We start from the raw sequence: 19,927 nt of genomic DNA, 5'->3' as shown, positions 1-19,927 counted from the left end.
CTCGCTGTCTGGAAAAGATTTTCCCTCACGTCACAGCTGCTCCTTTTTCAAATCACTTTAAATCTGTGCCTTCACTCTCGTTATTGATCCTTTTAAGAGTTTGCACAAGTTCTCCCCGTCTACTCTCCCCAGCCCCCTCGTGATTTTGCCCCTCTCTATCAAATCTCAGTCTTTTCCTCACTCGGGAGAGGTGACAGAAAGCTTGTCAGGTGCAGGTTTAAGGAGCGTCTTTAAGGAGAGAGAGGGGGGACAGAGAGTCACAGTCACGGAGCTATTACACCGTACGGCAGATATCTAGAGTCTGCCATCTCCATGTATTTGGATAAGAAAGGAGAGAGAGAGATGGATTTGCAGCTTCGCCGTATTTTTCTATCCTGCCCTCGCCCTCATCCGTTTTGCCCTTGGCAACATCACGTGCACACAAATGGGGTTATCCATATGCACGCTGATTGACATTCAGCCCATCTCCTCTCCTTCACTGCCTCCCTGCTTCTTCCACAATCTCTCCAGTTCCTCTGTTACAAAGAAAGATTGGAACTATTGCTCCGTAAATTCCGCTCCCCTCGACACCAAGTCTCCCTCGACCAGACTTTTCACAGTCCTGAGGTTCTTACTCGATGATGTGAACCTGCTCCCTCTGCCCGGGCAGTTCTCTCGACAGTATCACCCCCGTCTGCTCCTGCCTCACTCAATTGGCAGCGGAACCCTGCCATTGTCACCTCCAACCTTCGCCGGTGCTATTCGTTCCTGGCCAGCCGCCCATCCAATTCCAGCGCAGGATGCCAGCCGCGTTGCTGCCTCCAGCGCAGGACCGGAGTCTTGGCTCCCGAATCGGCAGCAGGTGCAAACCCTGATTCTCCGCTCAATCACGGCTCGCCTTTGCAGCATCGCGAGGCGGAGAATCCCCCCCACCCAAAACCCGGTTTGTTAATAATCCTTAGGGGGCTCTCGGGATGATAGAGGTGCTACATAAATGGAAGTTATTGTATTATCGATGTTCGTGTGGATGTACCCGTCTCTCCCTCTGTCCTGGAATCTAAAATCAGCAGTAAATGTTCACACTGGACATTTTGATCATCCCGGTTTTTCGCCTTGTTCCTGACCTGTCCCCATTCCTCTGGCTTTCACTTTATGGAATCTGAGAATCCCTCCAGTGCAGAAGGAGGCCATTCGGCCCATCGAGTCTGCACCGACCCTTCAAATGAGCAGCCCTATCCCCGTAATCACATAACCTAACCTGCACATCCAGGGGCAATTCATCATGGCCAGTCCACCTAACCTGCACAGCTTTGGACTGTGGGTGGAAACCGCAGCACCCGGTTCACAGCCCTGATTCCCCGTGACAACACCGACCGACGCGTTAAGCACACATTAACTGGAAAGGGCTTTGGGATTTTCTGATGTTGTGGAATGCTCAAATAAAAGCATGTTTTCTTCTTTTGTAACACTTGTGTGATCTGTCTGTATTGTGAGTGCGTGGTATTGTGTGTGTCTGTGTATCCTGTGTGTATTTGTGAGTGTCTACTGTGATTGTGAGTGTGTGTGTGTCTATTGTGAGTGTCTATTGAGTGTGTGTGTATTGGGTGTGTCTGCATTGTGAGTGTGCGTTTGTGTGCCTGTATTGTGTGTCTGTGAGAGTGTGTCAGTAAGTGTGTGCGAGAGAGCGTGTGCGAGAAAGAGCATGTGTGCAAAACAGCGTGGGTGTGTGAGAGAGTGTGACAGTGTGTATGAGAAAGAGAGAATGTTTGAGATTGTGCGTGTGTGTGAGAGAGTGTGTGTGAGAGAGAGTGAGTGTGTGTGAGAGTGTGTATTTGTGTGTGAGTGAGTGTGTAGTTGGTGTGAGAGAGTGAGTATTTGTGTGTGAGTGTAATTGCGTGTGTGAATGAGTGAATCTGCAAGAGTGTGAGTGAGTGTATGTGTGAGAGAGAGTGTATTTTGTGTGAGTGAGGGTGTGTGTGTGTGAGAGTGACTGAGTGTGTGTTAGTGAGATGTGTATGTGAGAGTGAGTGTGAGTATGTGTGTATTTGTGTGTGAGAGAGTGACAGAAAGAGTGTGTGAGTGTATGTAGTGAGAGAGAGTACGTGTGAGAGTGAGTGAGTGTGAGAGAGTATATTTGTGTGAGTGTGCAAGTGTGTGTTCATTTCTGTGTGTATGTGCGTGAGATTGCGCGCGAGTATGAGTGAGTGTGACAGAATGAGTGTGTGAGAGTGAGTGAGTGTATGTGAGTTTGTATGAGTGTGTGAGACAGTGAGTGTGTGTATTTAAGAGTGTGTGAGAGCGTGACTAAATGTGTGAGAGTGAGTGAGTGTGAGACTATGTGAGAAAGTGGGTGTGTGAGTGAGTGTGAGAGAGTGTATTTGTGTGAGTGAGTGAGTGGGTATTTTTGTGAGTATTTATGGGCGTGAGATTGCACGCGTGTGTGTGTGTGTGACAGTGAGTGTGTGTGACAGTGAGTGTGAGAGTATGTGAGAGAGTGTATTGTCATTGGCAAATAGGGTTAAGGAAAATCCCAAGGCTTTTTACACGTACATAAAAAGCAAGAGGGTAGCCAGGGAAAGGGTTGGCCCACTGAAGGATAGGCAAGGGAATCTATGTGTGGAGCCAGAGGAAATGGGCGAGGTACTAAATGAATACTTTGCATCAGTATTCACCAAAGAGAAAGAATTGGTAGATGTTGAGTCTGGAGAAGGGGGTGTAGATAGCCTGGGTCACATTGTGATCCAAAAAGACGAGGTGTTGGGTGTCTTAAAAAATATTAAGGTAGATAAGTCCCCAGGGCCTGATGGGATCTACCCCAGAATACTGAAGGAGGCTGGAGAGGAAATTGCTGAGGCCTTGATAGAAATCTTTGGATCCTCGCTGTCTTCAGATGGTGTCCCGGAGGACTGGAGAATAGCCAATGTTGTTCCTCTGTTTAAGAAGGGTAGCAAGGATAATCCCGGGAACTACAGGCCGGTGAGCCTTACTTCAGTGGTAGGGAAATTACTGGAGAGAATTCTTAGAGACAGGATCTACTCCCATTTGGAAGCAAATGGACGTATTAGTGAGAGGCAGCACGGTTTTGTGAAGGGGAGGTCGTGTCTCACTAACTTGATAGAGTTTTTCGAGGAGGTCACTAAGATGATTGATGCAGGTAGGGCAGTAGATGTTGTCTATATGGACTTCAGTAAGGCCTTTGACAAGGTCCCTCATGGTAGACTAGTACAAAAGGTGAAGTCACACGGGATCAGGGGTGAGCTGGCAAGGTGGATACAGAACTGGCTAGGCCATAGAAGGCAGAGAGTAGCAATGGAAGGATGCTTTTCTAATTGGAGGGCTGTGACCAGTGGTGTTCCACAGGGATCAGTGCTGGGACCTTTGCTCTTTGTAGTATATATAAATGATTTGGAGGAAAATGTAACTGGTCTGATTAGTAAGTTTGCAGACGACACAAAGGTTGGTGGAATTGCGGATAGCGATGAGGACTGTCGGAGGATACAGCAGGATTTAGATTGTCTGGAGACTTGGGCGGAGAGATGGCAGATGGAGTTTAATCCGGACAAATGTGAGGTAATGCATTTTGGAAGGTCTAATGCAGGTAGGGAATATACAGTGAATGGTAGAACCCTCAAGAGAATTGAAAGTCAAAGAGATCTAGGAGTACAGGTCCACAGGTCATTGAAAGGGGCAACACAGGTGGAGAAGGTAGTCAAGAAGGCATACGGCATGCTTGCCTTCATTGGCCGGGGCATTGAGTATAAAAATTGGCAAGTCATGTTGCAGCTGAATAGAACCTTAGTTAGGCCACACTTGGAGTATAGTGTTCAATTCTGGTCGCCACACTACCAGAAGGATGTGGAGGCTTTAGAGAGGGTGCAGAAGAGATTTACCAGAATGTTGCCTGGTATGGAGGGCATTAGCTATGAGGAGCAGTTGAATAAACTCGGTTTGTTCTCACTGGAACGAAGGAGGTTGAGGGGAGACCTGATAGAGGTATACAAAATTATGAGGGGCATAGACAGAGTGGATAGTCAGAGGCTTTTCCCCAGGGTAGAGGGGTCAATTACTAGGGGGCAAAGGTTTAAGGTGAGAGGGGCAAGGTTTAGAGTAGATGTACGAGGCAAGTTTTTTACGCAGAGGGTAGTGGGTGCCTGGAACTCGCTACCGGAGGAGGTGGTGGAAGCAGGGACGATAGTGACATTTAAGGGGCATCTTGACAAATATATGAATAGGATGGGAATAGAAGGATACGGACCCAGGAAGTGTAGAAGATTGTAGTTTAGTCGGGCAGCAAGGTCGGCACGGGCTTGGAGGGCCGAAGGGCCTGTTCCTGTGCTGTACATTTCTTTGTTCTTTGTATGTGTGAATGTGTGTGAGAGAGTATGTATGTGTGTCTGTGAGTGTGTGTGTGAGTGTATATTTGTGTGAGTGCGTGCAAGTGTGTGTTCATTTGTGTGTGTATGCGCGTGAGATTGCGTGTGGGTTTGAGTGAGTGTGTGTGACAGAATGAGTGTGAGAGTGAGTGAGTGTGTGTGTGAGAGTAAGTGTGTGTGAGACTGTGGCTAAATGTGTGTGAGTGTGAGACAGAGAGAATGGGTTTGTGAGTAAGTGTGTGTGAGTGAGTGTGAGAGAATGTATTTGTGTGTGTGTATTTGTGTGAGTGTGTATTTGTGAGTGTATTTATGGGCGTGAGATTGCACGTGTGTGTGTGTGCGCGAGAGTGAGTGAATTTGTGTGTGAGTGAGAGTATTTGTGTGTAAGATTTGCACGTGTGTGTGTGAGAAAGTGAGTGTATGTGAGTGTGTGTTTGTGTGTAAGAATTGCACGCGTGTGTGAGAAAGAGTGCACGTGAGAGCGTGAGGGTGTGTATGAGCGAGAGTGTGTGTGTGAGTGCGTGGAAGAGAGTGAGTGAGTGCGTGGGAGTGAGTGTGTGTGTAAGAATTGCACGCGTGTGTGAGAAAGAGAGCGTGAGGGTGCGTATGAGTGAGAGTGTGTGTGTGTGAGAGTGCGTGGGAGTGAGTGAGTGTGTGTGAGAGTGAGTGTGTATTTGTGTGAGTGTGTTATATTTGTGATTTGCCCGGGTGAGAGAGAGTGTGCGTGTGAAAGCGTGAGTGTGAGAGAGTGTGTGTGAGTATGTGTGAGAGAGTGTATATTTGTGTGAGTGCGTGCAAGTGTGTGTTCATTTGTGTGTATGTGCGTGAGATTGCACACGGGTATGAGTGAGCATGACAGAATGAGAGTGAGTGAGTGTATATGAGTGTGTGTGAGAGAGAGTGTGTGTGTGTGAGTGAGAGAGAGAGTGTGTGAGAGAGGTGTGTGTGAGAGATGTGTGTGAGTGTGAGAGGTGTGTGTGTGTGTGAGGTATGTGAGGTGAGTGTGAGAGGTGTGTGTGAGGTGTGAGAGAGAGGTGTGCGTGAGTGTGTGAGAGGTGTGTGTGAGAGAGGTGTGTGTGTGAGGTGAGTGTGTGTGAGAGGTGAGAGAGAGGTGTGTGTGTGAGAGAGGTCTCTGTGTGATAGAGGTGTGTGTGAGAGGTGTGTGTGTGAGAGAGTGTGTGAGAGAGAGGTGTGTGTGGGGGAGAGAGAGAGAGTGTGTGAGAGAGAGAGTGTACGTGAGTGAAAGGTGTGTGTGTGAGAGAAGAGTGTGTGTGAGAGAGTGTGTGTGTGAGAGTGTGAGAGAGAGAGGTGTGTGAGAGAGAGAGTGTGAGAATGTGAGTGTCAGAGAGAGTGTGTGAGAGGTGTGTGTGAGATAAAGTGTGTGTGAGTGAGAGAGGTATGTGTGGGAGACAGAGTGTGTGTGAGAGAGAGGTGTGTGTGGGAGAGAGAGTGTGTGAGAGAGAGAGTATATGTGAGTGAGAGAGAGGTGTGTGAGAGGGAGAGTGTGTGTGTGTGAGAGAGTGTGAGAGCGAGAGAGAGTGTGTGAGAGAGAGTGTGTGTGTGAGAGGTGTGTGTGTGAGGGAGAGTGTGAGAGGTGTGTGTGAGAGTGTGTGAGAGAGAGTGTGTGAGAGAGGTGTGTGTGAGAGAGTGTGTGAGAGAGAGCGTGTGTGAGAGAGTGTGAGAGAGGTGTGTGTGTGAGAGGGAGAGGTGTGTGAGAGAGTGTGTGTGTGTGAGAGGTGTGTGTATGAGAGGTGTGTGTGTGAGAGGTGTGTATGTATGTGAGAGAGTGTGAGAGGTTGTGTGTGAGAGAGAGTGTGTGTGAGAGAGGTGTGTGTGAGAGGTGTGTGTGTGAGAGGTGTGAGTGTGTGTGAGAGAGAGTGAGAGGGAGAGTGTGTGAGAGAGGTGTGTGTGTGAAAGGGAGAGTGTGTGAGAGAGGTGTGTGTGAGAGGTGTGAGAGGGAGAGTGTGAGAGAGATGTGTGTGAGAGAGAGGTGTGTGTGAGAGAGGTGTGTGTGAGAGGGAGAGTTTGTGAGAGAGGTGTGTGTGAGAGAGAGGTGTGTGAGAGGGAGAGTGTGTGTGTGTGAGAGGTGTGTATGTGTGAGTGCGTGTGAGAGGGAGTGTGTGAGAGGTTGTGTGTGAGGCGTGTGTGTGTGAGAGGTGTGTGTGTGAGAGGTGTGTGTGTGAAAGAGTGTGCGTGAGAGAGTGTGTGTGAGAGTGTGTGAGAGAGAGGTGTGTGTGTGAGTTTGTGAGAGAGTGTGTGAGAGAGAGTGTGTGTGAGAGCGAGAGAGTGTGTGAGAGCGTGTGTGTGAGAGAAAGTGTGTGTGTGTGTGTGATAGAAGGTGTGTGTCTGTGTGAGAGAGCTGTGTGTGTGAGAGAGAGAGTGTGTGTGAGTGTGAGAGAGAGGTGTGAGAGAGAGGTGTGTGTGAGTTTGTGAGAGAGTGTGAGAGAGAGAGTGTGAGAGCGAGAGTGAGAGAGTGGGTGTGAGAGAGTGCGTGTGAGAGAGTGTGTGTTAGAGTGTGTGAGAGAGAGTGTATGTGAGAGAGGTGTGTGTGAGTGTGAGAGGTGTGTGAGAGAGGCGTGTGTGAGAGAAGAGTGTGTGAGAGAGTGTGTGTGAGAGAGGTGTGTGTGAGAGAGAGAGTGTGAGAGAGAGAGTGTGTGAGAGAGAGGCGTGTGTGTGTGAGAGAGAGGTGTGTGATTGAGGGAGGTGTGTGTGTGAGAGGTGAGTGTGTGTGAGAGAGAGTGTGTGTAAGAGGTATGTGTGAGAGAGAGGTGTGTGTGTGAGAGAGAGAGGTGTGTGTGAGAGAGAGTGTGAGAGAAAGAGAGGTATGTGTGTGAGAGAGGTGTGTGTGAGAGAGAGAGAGGGAGAGTGTGTGTGTGAGAGAGGTGTGTGAGAGAGAGAGGTGTGTATGAGAGAGAGGTTTGTGTGTGAGAGGTGTGTGAGAGAGGTGTGTGTGTGTGTGAGATAGAATGTGTGTGAGAGAGTGTTTGAGAGTGTGTGTGAGAGAGAGTGTGTGAGAGAGTTGTGTGAGAGAGGTGTGTGAGAGATGTGTGTGAGTGTGAGAGGTGTGTGTGTGAGGTGTGTGAGTGTGTGAGAGAGAGGTGTGTGAGAGAGGTGTGTGTGTGAGAGGTGAGTGTGTGTGAGAGGTGAGAGAGGTGTGTGTGAGAGAGAGGTCTCTGTGTGATAGAGGTGTGTGTGTGAGAGAGGTGTGTGTGAGAGAGTGTGTGAGAGACAGGTGTGTGTGGGAGAGAGAGAGTGTGTGAGAGAGTGTACGTGAGTGAGAGAAAGGTGTGTGTGTGAGAGAGTGAGAGAAGAGTGTGCGTGGGAGAGTGAGTGTGTGAGAGAGGTGTGAGAGTGAGTGTGAGAGAGAGTGTGTGAGAGGTGTGTGTGAGATAAAGTGTGTGAGTGAGAGAGGTGTGTGTGGGAGAGAGAGAGTGTGTGAGAGAGAGGTGTGTGTGGGAGAGAGAGTGTGTGAGAGAGAGAGTATATGTGAGAGAGAGGTGTGTGTGAGAGGTTTGTGTGTGTGAGAGAGGTGTGTGAGAGGGAGAGTGTGCGTGTGTGAGAGAGTGTGTGAGAGTGTGAGAGCGAGAGAGCGTGTGTGTGAGAGAGAGAGTGTGTGAGAGAGAGGTGTGTGTGTGAGGGAGAGTGTGTGAGAGAGGTGTGTGTGAGAGAGTGTGTGTGTGAGAGTGTGTGTGAGAGAGAGTGTGAGAGAGAGTGTGTGAGAGAGAGAGCGTGTGTGAGAGAGGTGTGTGTGTGTGAGAGGGAGAGAGGTGTGTGTGTGAGAGGTGTGTGTGGGAGAGGGAGAGGTGTGTGAGAGTGTGTGTGTGAGAGGTGTGTATGAGAGGTGTGTGTGTGAGAGAGGTGTGTGTGTGAGAGAGTGTGTGTGTGAGAGGTGTGTGTGAGAGAGTGTGTGTGAGAGAGTGTGTGTGAGAGGTGTGTGTGAGAGAGTGTGTGTGTGAGAGAGAGTGTGTGTGAGAGTGTGTGTGTGAGAGAGGTGTGTGTGAGAGGTGTGTGTGTGTCAGGTGTGTGTGAGAGAGGTGTGAGTGTGTGTGAGAGAGAGAGAGGTGTGAGAGGGAGAGTGTGTGAGAGAGAGGTGTGTGTGAGAGGGAGAGTGTGAGAGAGAGGTGTGTGTGAGAGGGAGAGTGTGAGAGAGAGGTGTGTATGTGTGTGTGTGTGAGAGAGGTGTGTGTGTTAGAGGCGTGTGTGTGAGAGGTGTGTGTGAGAGAGGTGTGTGGGTGTGAGAGAGTGTGTGTGTGTGAGGTGTGAGTGTGAGAGGTGTGTGTGTGTGAGAGGTGTGTGTGTGTGAGAGGTGTGTGTGTGTGAGAGAGTGTGTGTGTGTGAGAGAGTGTGTGTGAGGTGTGTGTGTGAGAGTGTGTGTGTGTGTGAGAGAATGTGTGTGAGAGGTGTGTGTGAGAGGTGTGTGTGTGTGTGAGAGGCGTGTGTGAGAGAGTGTGTGTGAGAGGTGTGTGTGAGAGAGTGTGTGAGAGAATGTGTGTGAGGTGTGTGTGTGTGTGAGAGAGGCGTGTGTGAGAGAGTGAGAGAAGAGTGTGTGAGAGAGAGAGTGTGTGAGAGAGGTGTGTGTGAGTTTGTGAGAGAGAGTGTGTGAGACAGTGTGTGTGTGAGAGCGAGAGAGTGTGTGTGAGAGCGTGTGTGTGTGAGAGAAAGTGTGTGTGTGAGAGAGTGTGTGAGAGAGAGAGGTGTGTGTGAGTTTGTGAGAGAGAGTGTGTGTGTGAGAGCGAGAGTGAGAGAGTGTGTGTGAGAGAGTGCGTGTGAGAGTGCGTGTGAGAGAGTGTGTGTGAGAGTGTGTGTGTGTGAGAGGTGTGTGTGAGAGAGTGTGTGAGAGAGTGTGTGTGAGAGGTGTGTGAGAGAGGCGTGTGTGAGAGAGTGTGTGAGAGAAGAGTGTGTGAGAGAGAGTGTGTGAGAGAGACATGTGTGTGAGAGAGAGTGTGAGAGAAGAGTGTGTGAGAGAGAGTGTGTGTGAGAGAGACATGTGTGTGTGAGAGAGAGGTGTGATTGAGGGAGGTGTGTGTGTGAGAGAGGTGAGTGTGTGTAAGAGGTATGTGTGAGAGAGGTGTGTGTGTGAGAGAGAGGTGTGTATGTGTGAGTGTGTGTGTGAGAGAGAGTGTGTGTGAGAGAGAGGGGGAGAGTGTGTGAGAGAGGTGTGTGTGAGAGTGTGTGTGTGAGAGAAAGTGAGGTATGTGTGTGAGAGAGAGGTTTGTGTGTGAGAGGTGTGTGAGAGTGTGTGTGTGAGAGAAAGTGAGGTATGTGTGTGAGAGAGAGGTGTGAGAGAGGCGTGTGTGAGAGAGAGGTTTGTGTGTGAGAGTGTGTGTGAGAGGTGTGTGTGTGTGAGAGGTGTGTGTGAGATAGAATGTGTGTGAGAGAGGTTTGTGTGTGTGAGAGGTGTGTGTGAGATAGAGTGTGTGTGAGAGAGGTGTGTGTGTGAGAGGGAGAGTGTGTGAGAGGTGTGTGTGAGAGAGTGTGTGTGTGAGAGAGGTGTGCGTGTGAGGGAGGTGTGTATGTGTGTGATTGTGAGAGGTGTGTGAGAGAGAGTGTGTGAGAGAAAGAGAGGTGTGTGTGTGAGAGAGGTGTGTGAGAGAGAGGTGTGTGTGTGTGTGTGAGAGAGAGGTGTATGTGTGTGTGAGAGAGAGGTGTGCGTGAGAGAGGTGTGTGTGAGAGGTGTGTGTGTGTGTGAGAGAGAGGTGTGTGTGAGAGGTGTGTGTGTGAGAGGTGTATGTGAGAGAGAGGTGTGTGTGAGAGAGGTGTGTGTGAGAGAGTGTGTGTGTGAGTGTGTGAGAGGTTGTGTGTGAGAGAAAGAGGTGTGTGTGTGTGAGGTGTGAGAGAGAGGTGTGTATGTGTGTGTGTGAGAGAGAGAGGTGTGTGTGTTAGAGGCGTGTGTGTGAGGTGTGTGTGAGAGGTGTGTGTGTGAGGTGTGTGTGTGTGTGTGAGAGGTGTGTGTGAGAGAGAGTGTGTGTGTGAGAGGTGTGTGAGTGAGAAAGTGTGTGTGAGAGGTGTGAGTGTGAGAGAGGTGTGTGTGAGAGAGAGGTGTGTGAGACAGAGTGTGTGTGTGAGAGTGTGTGTGTGAGAGGTGTGAGTGTGAGAGAGGTGTGTGAGAGTGTGTGAGAGAAAGGCGTGTGTGTGTGAGAGATTTGTGTGTGTGTGAGAGGTGTGAGAGAGAGGTGTGTGTGTGTGAGGTGTGTGTGTGTGTGTGAGGTGTGTGTGTGTGAGAGAGAGGTGTGTGAGTGAGAAAGTGTGTGTGTGAGAGGTGTGAGTGTGAGAGAGGTGTGTGTGAGACAGAGTGTGTGTGTGTGAGAGAGAGTGTGTGTGAGTGTGTGAGAGAAAGAGAGGTGTGTGTGTGTGAGAGGTGTGAGTGTGAGAGAGAGGTGTGTGTGTGAGAGGTGTGTGAGAGAGTGTGAGAGAAAGAGGTGTGTGTGTGAGAGAGTGTGTGTGTGTTAGAGGTGTGAGTGTGAGAGGTGTGTGAGTGTGAGAGAGTGTGTGTGTGTGAGAGGTGTGAGTGTGAGAGAGGTGTGTGTGTGCGAGAGAGTGTGTGTGAGAGAGGTGTGTGTGTGTGTGTGAGAGAGTGTTTGTGTGAGGTGTGTGTGTGTGAGAGTGTGTGTGTGAGAGAGTGTGTGTGTGAGAGAGAGAGAGTGTGTGTGAGAGAGTGTGAGAGAAAGAGGTGTGTGTGTGTGAGAGAGTGTGTGTGTGAGAGAGTGTGTGTGAGAGAGTGTGTGTGAGAGAGAGAGAGTGTGAGAAAGTTTGCTGAGGATGCTGTGTTTACCCGATGTTCCAGACCTCGCTGACCCATGACCCCAGCAGCTTATTCAATGAGTCATTTGTGTATGAAACCCCCCAAAATCTCAACATACAACAGCACAGACACGCTGGCTCTTTGCCCAGCCTTGGGCCAGGGGGGGGTCTCCATGGAGACGGCCGCCGGAATAAAGATCTTGTGACTAGAATCCAAAGTCTTCCCATCAATGAAATCAGATCAACAGGAGCATCCGGAGAGAATGTACTTCTCAATCCATTACCACATTCTCAGGCGCAGTAAATCTCTTCACCTCCCACCCACACACTCAGGCCAATTATTCTTTGCCAGAGGAGAAATTGTTAGCCTTAACGGGGGGTCATTGTGCGTTGGAGTAAGGTCCGGGACGGGGGGGGGGTATTGCCATGCTGGAGGGGGGAGACAGGACTGACTCTCCAGGCTGCACTCTCCGTGCGAGGACGTGTTGCAATGGAAGCAGATTAACCAAGGCCACAGTGACATAATTCCCCTCCCGCTGTGGGTCGATTGTACTTTCAGAGAATACATTTCAAGAGGAAATTGGTTTAAGTCCTGGAGAAATATTCGCTGAGGAGGAGACAGAAAGACGAGGGGGGATGAGGGTGTGTTTGGGAATGAATGGATGATTCTCTCAGAGACCCCCCCCCCCCCCGCCCCCGCCACACACACACTGAATCGGGGAAGGATCCGGAAGGTTAAAGGAGCTTCGACGTGCCAACCAGAACATTTTCATGTCAGACTCACGGCGTGTAGCAGAGCGGCGCAGCGGGAGCGAGCTGGGCCCATATCCCAGAGGTCGACGGATCCAAAGCACTCTGCTAGTCACCGTTTTATGGGCAGCACAGTAGCACAGTGGTTAGCACTGTTGTTTCGCCGCGCCAGGGTCCCGGGTTCGATTCCCGGCTTGGGGGTCACTGTCTGTGCGGAGTCAGCACGTTCTCCCCGTGTCTGCGTGGGTTTCCACCGGGTGCTCCGGTTTCCTCCCACAGTCCAAAATGTGCAGGTTGGGTGAATTGGACATTCTGAATTCTCCCTCTGTGACCCGAACAGGCGCCGGAGTGTGGCAACTAGGGGCTTTTCACAGGAACTTCATCGCAGTGTTAATGTAAACCTACTTGTGACAATAAAGATTATTATTGGGAAGGTTCTAGAATGGAACCCTGGCTCAAAAGGCCATAACGTTTTTAGAAAACGAGGATGAACAGACAATTTGAACAACAAATAAACACTTATTAAACATGGAAAGTTTGATTACAATGCAATACTCCTTCACTGCCACTTATCTTCACCAATCTACACCGATTTTAAGGATAACAGGCTGCTAAATATATCTCATACTATGATGTTCTCAGTAAATTCATAATCTCTGTCACCCAATTGAACCAATTATTACACTGCTAGCTAACCGATCTCACCGGACTCCAGATTCCACACGGGTATTTCCAAACCCCACTCTCGAAAAGACACGGCCGCCAATGGTGGAGCGATGGGAATGGGGGGGACACTCAAGAGGCTGGAATTGGAGGAGCGCAGAGATCTCGGAGGGTTGTAGGGGCTGGAGGAGGATACAGAGATAGGGAGGGTTGTAGGGGCTGGACGAGGTTACAGAGATAGGGATGGGGTGGAGCTGGAGGAGGTTACAGAGGTAGCGAGGGTTGTAGGAGCTGGAGGAGGTTACAGAGATAGGGTTGTAGGAGCTGGAGGAGGGTACAGAGATGGGGTGGGTTGTAGGAGATGGAGGAGCTACAGAGATGGGGTGGGTTGTAGGGGCTGGAGGAGGTTACAGAGATAGGGAGGGTTGTAGGAGCTGGAGGAGGGTACAGAGATGGGGTGGGTTGTAGGAGATGGAGGAGCTACAGAGATGGGGTGGGTTGTAGGGGCTGGAGGAGGTTACAGAGATAGGGTTGTAGGGACTGGAGGAGGTTACAGAGATAGGGAGGGTTGTCGGGGCTGGAGGAGGTTACAGAGATAGGGAGGGTTGTCTGGCTGGAGGAGGTTACAGAGATTGGGAGGGTTCAAGGGGCTGGAGGAGGTTACAGAGATAGGGAGGGTTGTCGGGGCTGGAGGAGGTTATAGAGATAGGGAGGGGTGTAGGGACTGGAGGAGGTTACAAAGACAGGGAGGGCTGGAGGAGGTTACAGAGATAGGGATAGGGTGGAGCTGGAGGAGGTTACAGAGGTAGGAGGAGCTGGAGGAGGTTACAGAGATATGGAGGGTTGTAGGGGCTAGAGCAGGTTACGGAGATAGGGAGGGTTGTAGGGGCTGGAGAAGGTTACAGAGACGGAGGAGTTTGGGGGCTGGAGGAGGTTGCAGAGATAGGGAGGGTTGTAGGGACTGGAGGAGGTTACAGAGATAGGGAGGGTGGTAGGGGCTGGAGGAGGTTACCAAAATAGGGAGGGTCATCGGGGCTGGAGGACGATACAGAGATAGGGAGGGTTGTAGGGGCTGGAGGAGGTTACAGAGACGGAGGTGTTTGGGGACTTGTGGAGGTTACAGAGATAGGGAGAGTTTAGGAGCTGGAGGAGGTTACAGAGATAGGGAGGGGTGTAGGGGCTGGAGGAGGTTACAGAGATAGGGAGGGTTGTAGGGGCTGGAGGAGGTTACAGAGATAGGGAGGGTTGTAGGGGCTGGAGGAGGTTACAGAGATGGGGAGGGTTGTAGGAGCTGGAGGAGGTTACAGAGAAAGGGAGGGTTGTAGAGATTGGAGGCGGTTACAAAGACAGGGATGGCTGTAGGGGCTGGAGGAGGTTACAGAGATAGGGATAGGGTGGAGCTGGAGGAGGTTACAGAGGTAGGAGGAGCTGGAGGAGGTTACAGAGATAGGGAGGGTTGTAGGGGCAGGAGAAGGTTACAGAGACGGAGGTGTTTGGGGACTTGTGGAGGTTACAGAGATAGGGAGAGTTTAGGAGCTGGAGGAGGTTACAGAGATAGGGAGGGGTGCAGGGGCTGGAGGAGGTTACAGAGATAGGGAGGGTTGTAGGGGCTGGAGGAGGTTACAGAGATAGGGAGGGTTGTAGGGGCTGGAGGAGGTTACAGAGATGGGGAGGGTTGTAGGAGCTGGAGGAGGTTACAGAGAAAGGGAGGGTTGTAGAGATTGGAGGCGGTTACAAAGACAGGGATGGCTGTAGGGGCTGGAGGAGGTTACAGAGATAGGGATAGGGTGGAGCTGGAGGAGGTTACAGAGGTAGGAGGAGCTGGAGGAGGTTACAGAGATAGGGAGGGTTGTAGGGGCAGGAGAAGGTTACAGAGACGGAGGAGTTTGGGGGCTGGAGGAGGTTACAGAGATAGGGAGGGTGGTAGGGACTGGAGGAGGTTACAGAGATAGGGAGGGTTGTAGGAGGTGGAGGAGGTTACAGAGACAGGGAGGAGTTTAGGAGCTGGAGGAGGTTACAGAGATAGGTAGGGGCTGGAGGAGGTTAAAGAGATAGGGAGGGTTGTAGGGGCTGGAGGAGGTTACAGAGATAGGGAGGGTTGAAGGGGCTGGAGGAGGTTACATAGATAGGGAGGGTTGTCGGGGCTGGATGAGGTTACAGAATAGGGAGGGTTGTAGGGGCTGGAGGAGGTTACTGAGATAGGGAGGGTTATAGGGGCTGTAGGAGATTACAGAGATAGGGAGGGTTGTAGGGGCTGGAGGAGACTACAAAGATAGGGTGAGTTGTAGGGGCTGGGGGAGGTTGCAGAGATAGGGAGTGTTGTAGGGGCTGGAGGAGGTTACAGAGATAGGGAGGGTTGTAGGGGCTGGAGGAGGTTACAAAGACAGGGAGTGCTGTAGGGGCTGGGGGAGGTTACCGAGATAGGGAGGGTTGTAGGGGCTGGGGGAGATTACAGAGATAGGGAGGGTTGTAGAGGCTGGAGGAGGGTACAGAGAGAGGGAGGGGTGTCGGGACTGGAGGAGGTTACAGAGATAGGGAGGGTTGTGTGGGGCTGGAGGAGGTTACAGAGATAGGGTGTGTTGTAGGGGCTGGAGGAGGTTACAGATATAGAGAGGAGTGTAGGGGCTGGAGAGGGTTGCAGAGATAGGAGTGTGGGGACTGGAGGAGGTAACAGAGATATGGAGGGTTGTAGGGGCTGGAGAAGGTTACAGAGATAGGGATGGTTGTAGGAGCTGGAGGAGGTCACAGAGATAGGGAGGGTTGTAGGGGCTGGAGGAGGTTACAAAGACAGGGAGGGCTGTAGGGGCTGGGGGAGGTTACCAAAATAGGGAGGGTCATCGGGGCTGGAGGAGGATACAGAGATAGGGAGGGTTGTAGGGACTGGAGGAGGTTACAAAGACAGGGAGGGCTGGAGGAGGTTACAGAGATAGGGATAGGGTGGAGCTGGAGGAGGTTACAGAGGTAGGAGGAGCTGGAGGAGGTTACAGAGATATGGAGGGTTGTAGGGGCTAGAGCATGTTACGGAGATAGGGAGGGTTGTAGGGGCTGGAGGAGGTTACAGAGACGGAGGAGTTTGGGGGCTGGAGGAGGTTACAGAGATAGGGAGAGTTGTAGGGGCTGGAGGAGGTTACAGAGACAGGGAGGGGTGTAGGGGCTGGAGGAGGTTACAGAGATAGGGAGGGTTGTAGGGGCTGGAGGAGGTTACAGAGATAGGGAGGGTTGTAGGGGCTGGAGGAGGTTACAGAGATAGGGAGGGTTGTAGGGGCTGGAGGAGGTTACAGAGATAGGGAGGGTTGTAGGGGCTGGAGAAGGTTACAGAGACGGAGGAGTTTGGGGACTTGTGGAGGTTACAGAGATAGGGAGGGTTGTAGGGGCTGGAGGAGGTTACAGAGAAAGGGAGGGTTGTAGAGATTGGAGGCGGTTACAAAGACAGGGATGGCTGTAGGGGCTGGAGGAGGTTACAGAGATAGGGATAGGGTGGAGCTGGAGGAGGTTACAGAGGTAGGAGGAGCTGGAGGAGGTTACAGAGATAGGGAGGGTTGTAGGGCCAGGAGAAGGTTACAGAGACGGAGGAGTTTGGGGGCTGGAGGAGGTTACAGAGATAGGGAGGGTTGTAAGAGGTGGAGGAGGTTACAGAGACAGGGAGGAGTTTAGGAGCTGGAGGAGGTTACAGAGATAGGGAGGGGTCTTGGGGCTGGAGGAGGTTATATAGATAGGGAGGGTTGTAGGGGCTGGAGGAGGTTACAGAGATAGGGAGGGTTGTAGGGGCTGGAGGAGGTTACAGAGATAGGGAGGGTTGTCGGGGCTGGAGGAGGTTACAGAGATAGGGAGGGTTGTAGGGACTGGAGGAGGTTACAGAGATGGGGAGAGTTGTAGGGGCTGGAGGATGTTACAGAGATAGGGAGGGTTGTAGGAACTGGAGGAGGTTACAGAGATGGGGAGGGTTGTCGGGGCTGGAGGAGGTTACAGAGATAGGGAGGGGTGTAGGGGCTGGAGGAGGTTACAGAGATGGGGAGGGTTGGAGGGACTGGAGTGGGTTACAGAGATAGGGAGGGTTGTAGGGATTGTAGCTCAGAATGGGAAGGCAGAAGGATGGAAGTTGGAGACTGCCCTGTCCTTTGCTGGAGGATGTCTATCTGAGAATGATGTGTTTACGGCCTCCCTGTGTCCCTGCTGATGTTTCCAGATGTTGTGAGGGGGGTGGTATCCCACTGGAAACCGTGTCTTTCTCCAGTCACGTCAACGTCCACATTTTAAATCAGTGGGGACTGTCCTTTACAAACTGGGTACGACGAGGAATTTAACAGCAGAGAAGAGGAACATTCAGTCCATCAAGTCAATGCGAGAATTTCTGCTTCACTCCAGCCTTGTCCAATCCTCTCTGTCCATCTCAGCTGACCCACAGACCCTCCCATTCCTTTCTCCAGCCAACTCGGTACAGCCTGGCATCACTTTCCCAGTTCAGAGATCACTTTGAAAATTCCGCCCCGTCTAATCCTTTGACATTCGGGCGATTCCAGTTAAAATCGACAAAGTTGAAATCCCTAATGATTATCACCCTATTCCTGTCACACCTCTCTGTGATTTAAGACCATAACACCATAAGACATAGGAGCAGAATTAGGCCACTCGGCCCATCGAGTCTGCTCCGCCATTCAATCATGGCTGATATTTTCTCATCTCCATTCTCCTGCCTTCTCCCCATAACCCCTGATCCCCTCATTAATCAAGAACCTATCTGTCTCTGTCTAAAAGACACTCAGTGATTTGGCCTCCACAGCCTTCTGCGGCAAAGAGTTCCACAGAGTCACCACCCTCTGGCTGAAGAAATTCCTCCTCATCTCTGTTTTAAAGGATCGTCCCTTTAGTCTGAGATGGTGTCCTCTGGTTCTAGTTTTTCCTACAAGTGGAAACATCCTCTCCACGTCCCCTCTATCCAGGCCTCGCAGTATCCTGTAAGTTTCAATAAGTTCCCCCCTCATCCTTCTAAACTCCAACGATTACAGACCCAGAGTCCTCGACCGTTCCTCATACGACAAGCTCTTCATTCCAGGGATCATTCTTGTGAACCTCCTCTGGACCCTTTCCAAGGCCCCAGCTCATCCTTCCTTAGATACGGGGCCCAAAACTGCTCACAATGCTCCAAATGGAGTCTGACCAGAGCCTTATACAGCCTCAGAAGTACATCCCTGGTCTTGTATTCCAGCCCTCTCGACGTGAATGCTAACATTTCATTTGCCTTCTTAACTGCCGACTGAACCTGCACGTTAACCTGAAGAGAATCGTGAACAAGGACTCCCAAGTCCCTTTGTGCTTCTGATTTCTAAGCATTTGGCAATTTTGAAAACAGCCAGAGAGGGGCAGCACGGTAGCATTGTGGTTAGCACAATTGCTTCACAGCTCCAGGGTCCCAGGTTCGATTCCGGCTTGGGTCACTGTCTATGCGGAGTCTGCACATCCTCCCCGTGTCTGCGTGGGTTTCCTCCGGGTGCTCCGGTTTCCTCCCACAGTCCAAAGATGTGCAGGTCAGGTGGATTGGCCGTGATCAATTGCTCTTAGTGACCAAAATTGCCCTTAGTGTTGGGTGGGGTTACTGGGTTGTGGGGATGGAGTGGAGGTGTGGGCTTGGGTCGGGTGCTCTTTCCAGGGGCCGGTGCTGACTCAGGGGGCCGGGTGGCCTCCTTCTGCTCTGTAAATTCTATGATAATCTATGCTGAAATTCCTCCTTCCAAAGTGCATAATCTCACACCTCAAACCATGGGCTGGTTTAGCTCACTGGGCTAAATCGCTGGCTTTGAAAGCAGGCCAGCAGCACGGTTCAATTCCCGTACCAGCCTCCCCGAACAGGTGCCGGAATGTGGCGACTAGGGGCTTTTCACAGTAACTTCATTGAAGCCTACTTGTGACAATAAGCCATTTTCATTTCATTTCATTTCATTTTCCACATTGCCATTTGCCACTTCATTGCCCGCTCTCCGAGCTTGTCCGAATCCTTCTGCCCCCTCTGACTGTTGGGAGATCTGTAGTATAGTCCCAGCAAAGTGATCACCCCCCGTTGTTATTTCTAAGCTCCAGCGATATGGCCTTGTTCGAAGAGCTTTCCAAGACATCCACCCTCGTTATTCCAGTGATAGTCCCCTTTATCAATACTGCACTGCCCCCTCCTCTCTTCCACCCCCCCCCCCCTCTCGCTATCACACCTGAATCTTCTATACTCTGGAACATTGAGTTCCAAGACCTGCCCTTCTTTTAAACATGTCTCAGTCATCACAACAATATCATATTTCCACTTGCTGTTCGACGCTCTAAATTCACCTGCCTTACCGGACAGGCTCCTTTCATTAAAATGGATGCTATTTAGCCATCCCATCCTTCCATGCACCTTATCATTGCCCATGTGTTCTCTGCTGGACTCACCTAGTTTTCCTTCTATATTTGATTGCACCTCACTCCCAGCTGGACACACTCTCTGCAAACATGGTCACCAGAGACACGGGAAGTGTCCTATTTCCCACATCTTGCAGGATGAGCATCGCACGGGGCTGAGTTCTCCTGCTCCCCTTGAACTGAGCTCTTAGTTTCTCCCTTAGATTTAGAGTACTGGTTACGTAAGAGCCCTGCCTCTACTTTAAACGCTAGCTGCTCCAAAACCAACGTCACTGAAAGAGTTAAAGGAGGAAATAAATCCTGATTGTTACTCCGCAATCTGCCGGCTGTGTGAAATGCTTCCTGCGCTACAAGTGAATGAACTGGATGTACTGCCCTTCCCGAAGGTACTGAATCTTCTTTGCTGATTCTTCGCAAACGAGTATGATTGTCCACCTCGCAAACTGCGTGCTCCTGGTCATGGTTTCTCTGGGATCTTGTTTGGCTGATGTGCCCGATCCGTGAGTAGCATCTTCGCCCTGTACACGTTGGCAGGCTTTTCCGGGTGCAGAGATGGGTCCTTGGACTCCACGCCACGGGTGTTCCCTTTCTCAGGCTCCTTCTCTGGAGCCGCCTCTTGCCGTGGGGTGTCCTCGAGGAATTGTGTCCCTTCGATGAGGAGGTTCCTCGAGGCTGGTGCGTTCTGAGGAAGGGTCGGTCGCGGGCGGAGACGTTAGGGGCTCCACTTCTCGAGGGGAGCGGACGGGATGTGTTTGAAGAGCTTCCTTTGTCCTCTTGTTCTCCGGGAGTCTTCCTTCCTCCTGCTGGAGGGTGAGGAGCAGGATTGGGGTTTTCAGTGGGATTTGGGTCAACATTTGCCCCAAATCAGGGGCTGTCAGGTGACCCCAGAGGTGAGTGAGTGTCCAATCAGAGAGTTGCTGAGGGATTCTGCGCAGTTCCAACTCCCGCCAGGCGGTGTCGCCAAAGGGCCACCTTCCCGGGCTCGATTGCGCATGCGCACCACGGCTGGGTCCACGTGGTGTCCGCCGCTCCGG

Source organism: Scyliorhinus torazame, chromosome 24 (assembly GCF_047496885.1).
Source record: "Scyliorhinus torazame isolate Kashiwa2021f chromosome 24, sScyTor2.1, whole genome shotgun sequence".
In the NCBI taxonomy this organism is placed as follows: Eukaryota; Metazoa; Chordata; class Chondrichthyes; order Carcharhiniformes; family Scyliorhinidae; genus Scyliorhinus; species Scyliorhinus torazame.
Note: the sequence above shows the minus strand (reverse complement) of the source record.